The sequence below is a fragment of the Oncorhynchus masou genome, chromosome 27, assembly GCF_036934945.1.
Source record: "Oncorhynchus masou masou isolate Uvic2021 chromosome 27, UVic_Omas_1.1, whole genome shotgun sequence".
NCBI classification, from domain to species: Eukaryota; Metazoa; Chordata; class Actinopteri; order Salmoniformes; family Salmonidae; genus Oncorhynchus; species Oncorhynchus masou.
Window position 1 is genome coordinate 59083112 of NC_088238.1, and position 7174 is coordinate 59090285.

The window sequence follows — 7174 nt, forward strand, 5'->3', positions numbered from 1 at the left end:
CGGTTCATCTGCTTCCTGCAGTGCCTTGATAGACTCTGGGGCGGAGGGCTGTTTTATGGACGAGACCTGGGCTCGGGAACATGACATTCCTCTCAGACAGTTAGGGGAGCCCACGGCCTTGTTCGCTTTAGAGGGTAGTTCTCTCCCCAAGATTCAGCGTGAGACGCTGCCTTTAACCCTCACTGTCTCTGGTAATCATAGCGAAACCATTTCTTTTTTAATTTTTCGTTCACCTTTTACACCTGTTGTTTTGGGTCATCCCTGGCTAGTGCGCCATAACCCTTCTATTAATTGGTCTAGTAATACTATCCTATCCTGGAATGTTTCGTGTCATGTGACCTGTTTAATGTCTGCTATCCCTCCTGTTTCCTCTGTCTCTTCTTCACAGGAGGAGCCTGGCGATTTGACAGGGGTGCCGGAGGAGTATCACGATCTGCGCACGGTGTTCAGTCGTTCCAAGGCCACTTCTCTCCCTCCACACCGGTCGTATGACTGTAGTATTGATCTCCTTCCGGGAACTACTCCCCCGGGGTAGATTATACTCTCTGTCGGCTCCCGAACGTAAGGCTCTCGAGGATTATTTGTCGGTTTCGCTCGACGCCGGTACCATAGTCTCCTCCTCCTCTCCCGCCGGAGCGGGGTTTTTTTTTGTTCAGAAGAAGGACGGGTCCCTGCGCCCATGCGTGGATTATCGAGGGCTGAATGACATAACAGTTAAGAATCGTTATCCGCTTCCTCTTATGTCTTCAGCCTTCGAGATCCTGCAGGGAGCCAGGTTTTTCACCAAATTGGACCTTCGTAACGCCTACCATCTCGTGCGCATCAGGGAGGGGGACGAGTGGAAGACGGCGTTTAACACGCCGTTAGGGCACTTTGAATACCGGGTTCTTCCTTTCGGCCTCGTTAACGCTCCAGCTGTCTTTCAGGCACTAGTTAACGACGTCCTGAGAGACATGCTGAACATTTTTGTTTTCGTTTACATGGACGATATCCTGATTTTTTCACCGTCTCTCTCGATTCATGTTCAGCACGTGCGACGCGTCCTCTCAGCGCCTTTTGGAGAACTGTCTTTATGTGAAGGCTGAGAAGTGCACTTTTCATGCCGCCTCTGTCCCTTTTCTCGGTTCCGTTATTTCCGCTGAGGGCATTAAGATGGATCCCGCTAAGGTCCAGGCTGTCATTGATTGGCCCGTTCCTAAGTCACGCGTCGAGCTGCAGCGCTTTCTGGGTTTCGCTAATTTCTATCGTCGTTTCATCCGTAATTTCGGTCAGGTGGCAGCTCCCCTCACAGCCCTTACTTCTGTTAAGACGTGCTTTAAGTGGTCCGTTTCCGCCCAGGGAGCTTTTGATCTTCTTAAGAATCGTTTTACATCCGCACCTATTCTTGTTACACCTGACATCTCTAGTCAGTTTGTTGTTGAGGTTGACGCGTCAGAGGTGGGCGTGGGAGCCATTCTCTCTCAGCGCTCTCTCTCTGACGGCAAGGTCCATCCTTGCGCGTTTTTCTCTCATCGCTTATCGCCGTCAGAACGTAACTATGATGTTGGTAACGCGAACTGCTCGCCATCCGCTAGCCCTAGGCGAATGGCGACAGTGGTTGGAGGGGCGACCGTTCCTTTTGTCGTTTGGACTGACCATAGGATCCTTGAGTACATCCGTTCAGCCAAACGACTTAATGCGCGTCAGGCTCGTTGGGCTCTGTTTTTCGCTCGTTTCGAGTTTGTGATTTCTTATCGTTTGGGCTCAAAAAACACCAAGCCTGATGCTTTATCTCGTCTCTTCAGTTCTTCTGAGGTCTCCACCGACCCCGGGGGATTCTCCCTGAGGGGCGTGTTGTCGGGTTGACTGTCTGGGGAATTGAGAGGCAGGTAAAGCAAGCACTCGCTCACACTCCGTCGCCGCGAGCTTGTTCTAGGAACCTTCTGTTCGTTCCCGTTCCTACTCGTCCGGCCGTTCTTCAGTGGGCCCACTCTGCCAAGTTAGCCGGCCACCCCGGCGTTCGGGGTACGCTCGCTTCCATTCGCCAGCGTTTCTGGTGGCCCACTCGGGAACGTGACGCGTCGATTTGTCGCCGCTTGTTCGGTCTGCGCGCAGACTAAATCTGGGAACTCTCCTCCTGCCGGCCGTCTCAGACCGCTTCCCATTCCCTCTCGACCGTGGTCTCACATCGCTTTAGATTTTATCACCGGACTGCCTTCATCAGCGGGGAAGACAGTTATTCTTACGGTTGTCGATAGATTCTCTAAGGCGGCTCATTTCATTCCTCTCGATAAGCTCCCTTCTGCTAAGGAGACGGCTCAGATCATTATCGAGAATGTTTTCCGAATTCATGGCCTTCCGTCTGACGTCGTTTCCGACAGAGGCCCGCAGTTCACGTCTCAATTTTGGAGGGAGTTTTGCCGTTTGATTGGGGCTTCCGTCAGTCTCTCGTCCGGCTTTCATCCCCAGTCTAACGGTCAAGCCGAACGGGCCAATCAGACTGTTGGTCGCATTTTACGCAGTCTTTCTTTTCGTAACCCTGCGTCTTGGTCAGAACAGCTCCCCTGGGCAGAGTACGCCCACAACTCGCTTCCTCGTCTGCTACCGGTCTATCTCCTTTTCAGAGTAGCCTCGGGTACCAGCCTCCGCTGTTCTCATCTCAGCTCGCCGAGTCCAGCGTCCCCTCCGCTCAGGCTTTTGTCCAGCGTTGCGAGCGCACCTGGAAGGGGTCAGGTCGGCACTTTGCCGTAATAGGGCGCAGACTGTGAGGGCCGCTAATAAGCGTAGGACCAAGAGTCCTAGATATTGTTGCGGTCAGAGAGTATGGCTCTCCACTCAGAACCTTCCCCTTAAGACAGCTTCTCGCAAGTTGGCCCCGCGGTTCATTGGTCCGTTCCGTATTTCTCAGGTCATTAATCCTGTCGCAGTGCGACTTCTTCTCCAGCGCTATCTTCGTCGCGTTCACCCGGTCTTCCATGTCTCCTGTGTTAAGCCCGTTCTTCGCGCCCCGCTCGTCCCTCCCCCCATCCTTGTCGAGGGCGCACCCATCTACAGGGTCCGTAAGATTTTGGACATGCGTCCTCGGGGCCGTGGTCATCAGTACCTAGTGGATTGGGAGGGGTACGGTCCTGAGGAGAGGAGTTGGGTTCCCTCTCGGGACGTGCTGGACCGTTCGCTGATCGCTGATTTCCTCCGTTGCCGCCAGGTTTCCTCCTCGAGTGCGCCAGGAGGCGCTCGGTGAGTGGGGGGGGGGTACTGTCATGTCTTGTTATGTCTGTTCCTGTCCTTTCTCTTCACTCTGTCTCTCTCTGCTGGTCTTTTACCTTCTCTGTCTCTCATTCTTCAGCTGTTCTACATCTCCCCTAACTAGCTCATTCACTCCTTCCCACCTGTTCTCTCTTCCCCCTCTGATTAGGTCTCTATTTCTCTCTCTGTTCCTGCTACTTTCAGTGTCTGATTCTTGTTTGTGTTTTTGATGCCAGAAGCAAGCTGTCGTCCCGTTTGCTTCCACCTTGTCCTATCCTGTCGGAGACTGCCTGGCAGGTGCATCCTGCATTAGACTAACGTTCTTTTGTTCCATTGACTACGTTGGAAGAGGATTTATGCCATTCCTGTTTTTCATTAAAGAACTCTGTTTTCTGTTAAAACCGCTTTTGGGTCTTCACTCAAGTACATAACAGTCTCTCTATGTCTTACTGTCTCGCTCTGTCTTTCTGTCTCTCTCTGTCTTACTGTCTCTCTATGTCTTACTGTCTCTCTCTGTCTTACTGTCTCTCTATGTCTTACTGTCTCTCTATGTCTTACTGTCTCTCTCTGTCCATTAATCTGTTAATCTTTCCCATAGGGCGGCGCACAATTGGCCCAGTTAGGGGAGAGTTAGTCTGGGGTAGGCCATCATCGGAAAATAAACATTTGTTATTAACTGACTTGCCTAGTTAAATAAAGGTGAAATAAAAAACTATATATTTTTTTCCTGTCATTCACCAAATCTCCCTTTTCCTCCTACCATTCCAATGTTTAAAGCCTGGGACCATTGGCCTTCATTCATGCCCACACCTCAACTCAATTTTAGAGGGCTGAAATGCATCTCATTGTTGGCCTTGTGAAAGTTGGCATGAAAAGTTACCATGAGATGCCATGTCAAGTTACCATGAGTTGCCATGTCAAGTTACCATGTCAAGTTACCATGAGTTACCATGTCAAGTTACCATGAGTTGCCATGTCAAGTTACCATGAGTTACCATGAGAAGTTACCATGAGAAGTTACCATGTCAAGTTACCATGAGAAGTTACCATGTCAAGTTACCATGAGAAGTTACCATGTCAAGTTACCATGAGCTGCCATGTCTTTTTTATTTATTTTACCTTTATTTTACTAGGCAAGTCAGTTAAGAACAAGACAGATTTTGTACCTTGTCAGCTCGGGATTTGAACTTGCAACCTTTCGGTTACTAGTCCAGTGATCTAACCACTAGGCTATACTGTCAAGTTACCATGAGCTGCCATGTCAAGTTACCATGAGTTACCATGAGTTACCATGAGTTACCATGTTAAGTTACCATGAGTTGCCATGTCAAGTTACCATGAGTTACCATGTCAAGTTACCATGAGTTGCCATGTGAAGTTACCATGAGCTGCCGTGTCAAGTTGCCATGAGTTACCATGAGTTGCCATGTGAAGTTACCATGAGCTGCCATGTCAAGTTACCATGAGTTACCATGAGTTGCCATGTGAAGTTACCATGAGTTACCATGTCAAGTTACCATGAGTTACCATGTCAAGTTACCATGAGTTGCCATGTCAAGTTACCATGAGTTGCCATGTCAAGTTACCATGAGTTACCATGAGTTACCATGAGTTACCATGTCAAGTTACCATGAGTTGCCATGTGAAGTTACCATGAGTTACCATGAGTTACCATGAGTTACCATGTCAAGTTACCATGAGTTGCCATGTCAAGTTACCATGAGTTGCCATGTCAAGTTACCATGAGTTGCCATGTCAAGTTACCATGAGTTGCCATGTCAAGTTACCATGAGCTGCCATGTCAAGTTACCATGAGTTGCCATGTCAAGTTACCATGTCAAGTTACCATGAGTTACCATGTCTAGTTACCATGAGTTGCCATGTCAAGATACCATGAGCTGCCATATCAAGTTACAATGAGTTACCATGAGCTGCCATGTCAAGTTACCATGAGCTGCCATGTCAAGTTACCATGAGCTGCCATGTCAAGTTACCATGAGTTACCATGAGTTACCATGAGTTACCATGAGTTACCATGAGTTACCATGTCAAGTTACCATGAGTTGCCATGTCAAGTTACCATGAGCTGCCATGTCAAGTTACCATGGGCTGCCATGTCAAGTTACCATGAGCTGCCATGTAAAGTTACCATGAGTTACCATGAGTTACCATGAGTTACCATGAGCTGCCATGTCAAGTTACCATGAGCTGCCATGTAAAGTTACCATGAGTTACCATGAGTTGCCATGTAAAGTTGCCATGAAAAGTTAACCTGAGCTGCCATGTAAAGTTGCCACATCATATAGTAACACACACACACACACACACACACACACACACACACACACACACACACACACACACACACACACACACACACACACACACACACACACACACACACACACACACACACACACACACACACACCCTGAGCTGGGCTCAGACACTCGCACGGAACAGACAATTGGTCCAAAACAAAGGAGATGGTGCCACAAAGCTCAATCAGAGCCACTAATGAGCATGATGAATGTGCATGATCCACATTGACCCACATGCTTTAGGAGTGATGTAAAGGCCTCCGAGACAGCAACCAATCAAAGTCAGAATGGCGGTGACTGACAAAGCCCTGTCACTATCTGGAATGTAAGAGTTTGAGGTTTGCCTTGTTTTGCCCTGAGCGAGCCAATGATGTTTACTGGATCTGTGATCCTTTTCCTGTCCTCTTTTGCTCCGCTCTCTGTCTCTCTCTCTCTCTCTCTCTCTCTCTCTGTCTCTCTCTGTCGCTCTCTCTCTCTGTCTCTCTCTCTCTCTGTCTCTCTCTCTCTGTCTCTCTCTGTCTCTCTCTCTCTGTCTCTCTCTGTCTCTCTGTCTCTCTCTCTGTCTCTCTCTCTCTCTCTCTCTCTCTCTGTCTCTCTCTCTCTGTCTCTCTCTGTCTCTCTCTCTGTCTCTCTCTCTCTATCTGTCTCTCTCTCTCTCTCTCTCTCTCTCTCTCTCTCTGTCTCTCTCTCTCTCTGTCTCTCTCTCTCTGTCTCTCTCTCAATTCAATTCAATTCAATTCAAGGGGCTTTATTGGCATGGGAAACATGTGTTAACATTGCCAAAGCAAGTAAGGTATATAATATATAAAGTGAAATAAACAATAAAAAATAACAGTAGACATCACACATACAGAAGTTTCAAAACAATAAAGACATTACAAATGTCATATTATATATATATATATATACAGTGTTTTTACAATGTGCAAATGGTAAAGGACACAAGATAAAATAAATAAGCATAGATATGTGTTGTATTTACAATGGTGCGTGTTCTTCACTGGTTGCCCTTTTCTCGTGGCAACAGGTCACAAATCTTGCTGCTCTGATGGCACACTGTGGAATTTCACCCAGTAGATATGGGAGTTTTTCAAAATTGGATTTGTTTTCGAATTCTTTGTGGATCTGTGTAATCTGAGGGAAATATGTCTCTCTAATATGGTCATACATTGGGCAGGAGGTTAGGAAGTGCAGCTCAGTTTCCACCTCATTTTGTGGGCAGTGAGCACATAGCCTGTCTTCTCTTGAGAGCCATGTCTGCCTACGTCGGCCTTTCTCAATAGCAAGGCTATGCTCGCTGAGTCTGTACATAGTCAAAGCTTTCCTTAATTTTGGGTCAGTCACAGTGGTCAGGTATTCTGCCGCTGTGTACTCTCTGTGTAGGGCCAAATAGCATTCTAGTTTGCTCTGTTTTTTTGTTAATTCTTTCCAGTGTGTCAAGTAATTATCTTTTTGTTTTCTCATGATTTGGTTGGGTCTAATTGTGCTGCTGTCATGGGGCTCTGTAGGGTGTGTTTGTGAACAGAGCCCCAGGACCAGCTTGCTTAGGGGACTCTTCTCCAGGTTCATCTCTCTGTAGGTGATGGCTTTGTTGTGGAAGGTTTGGGAATCGCTTCCTTTTAGGTGGT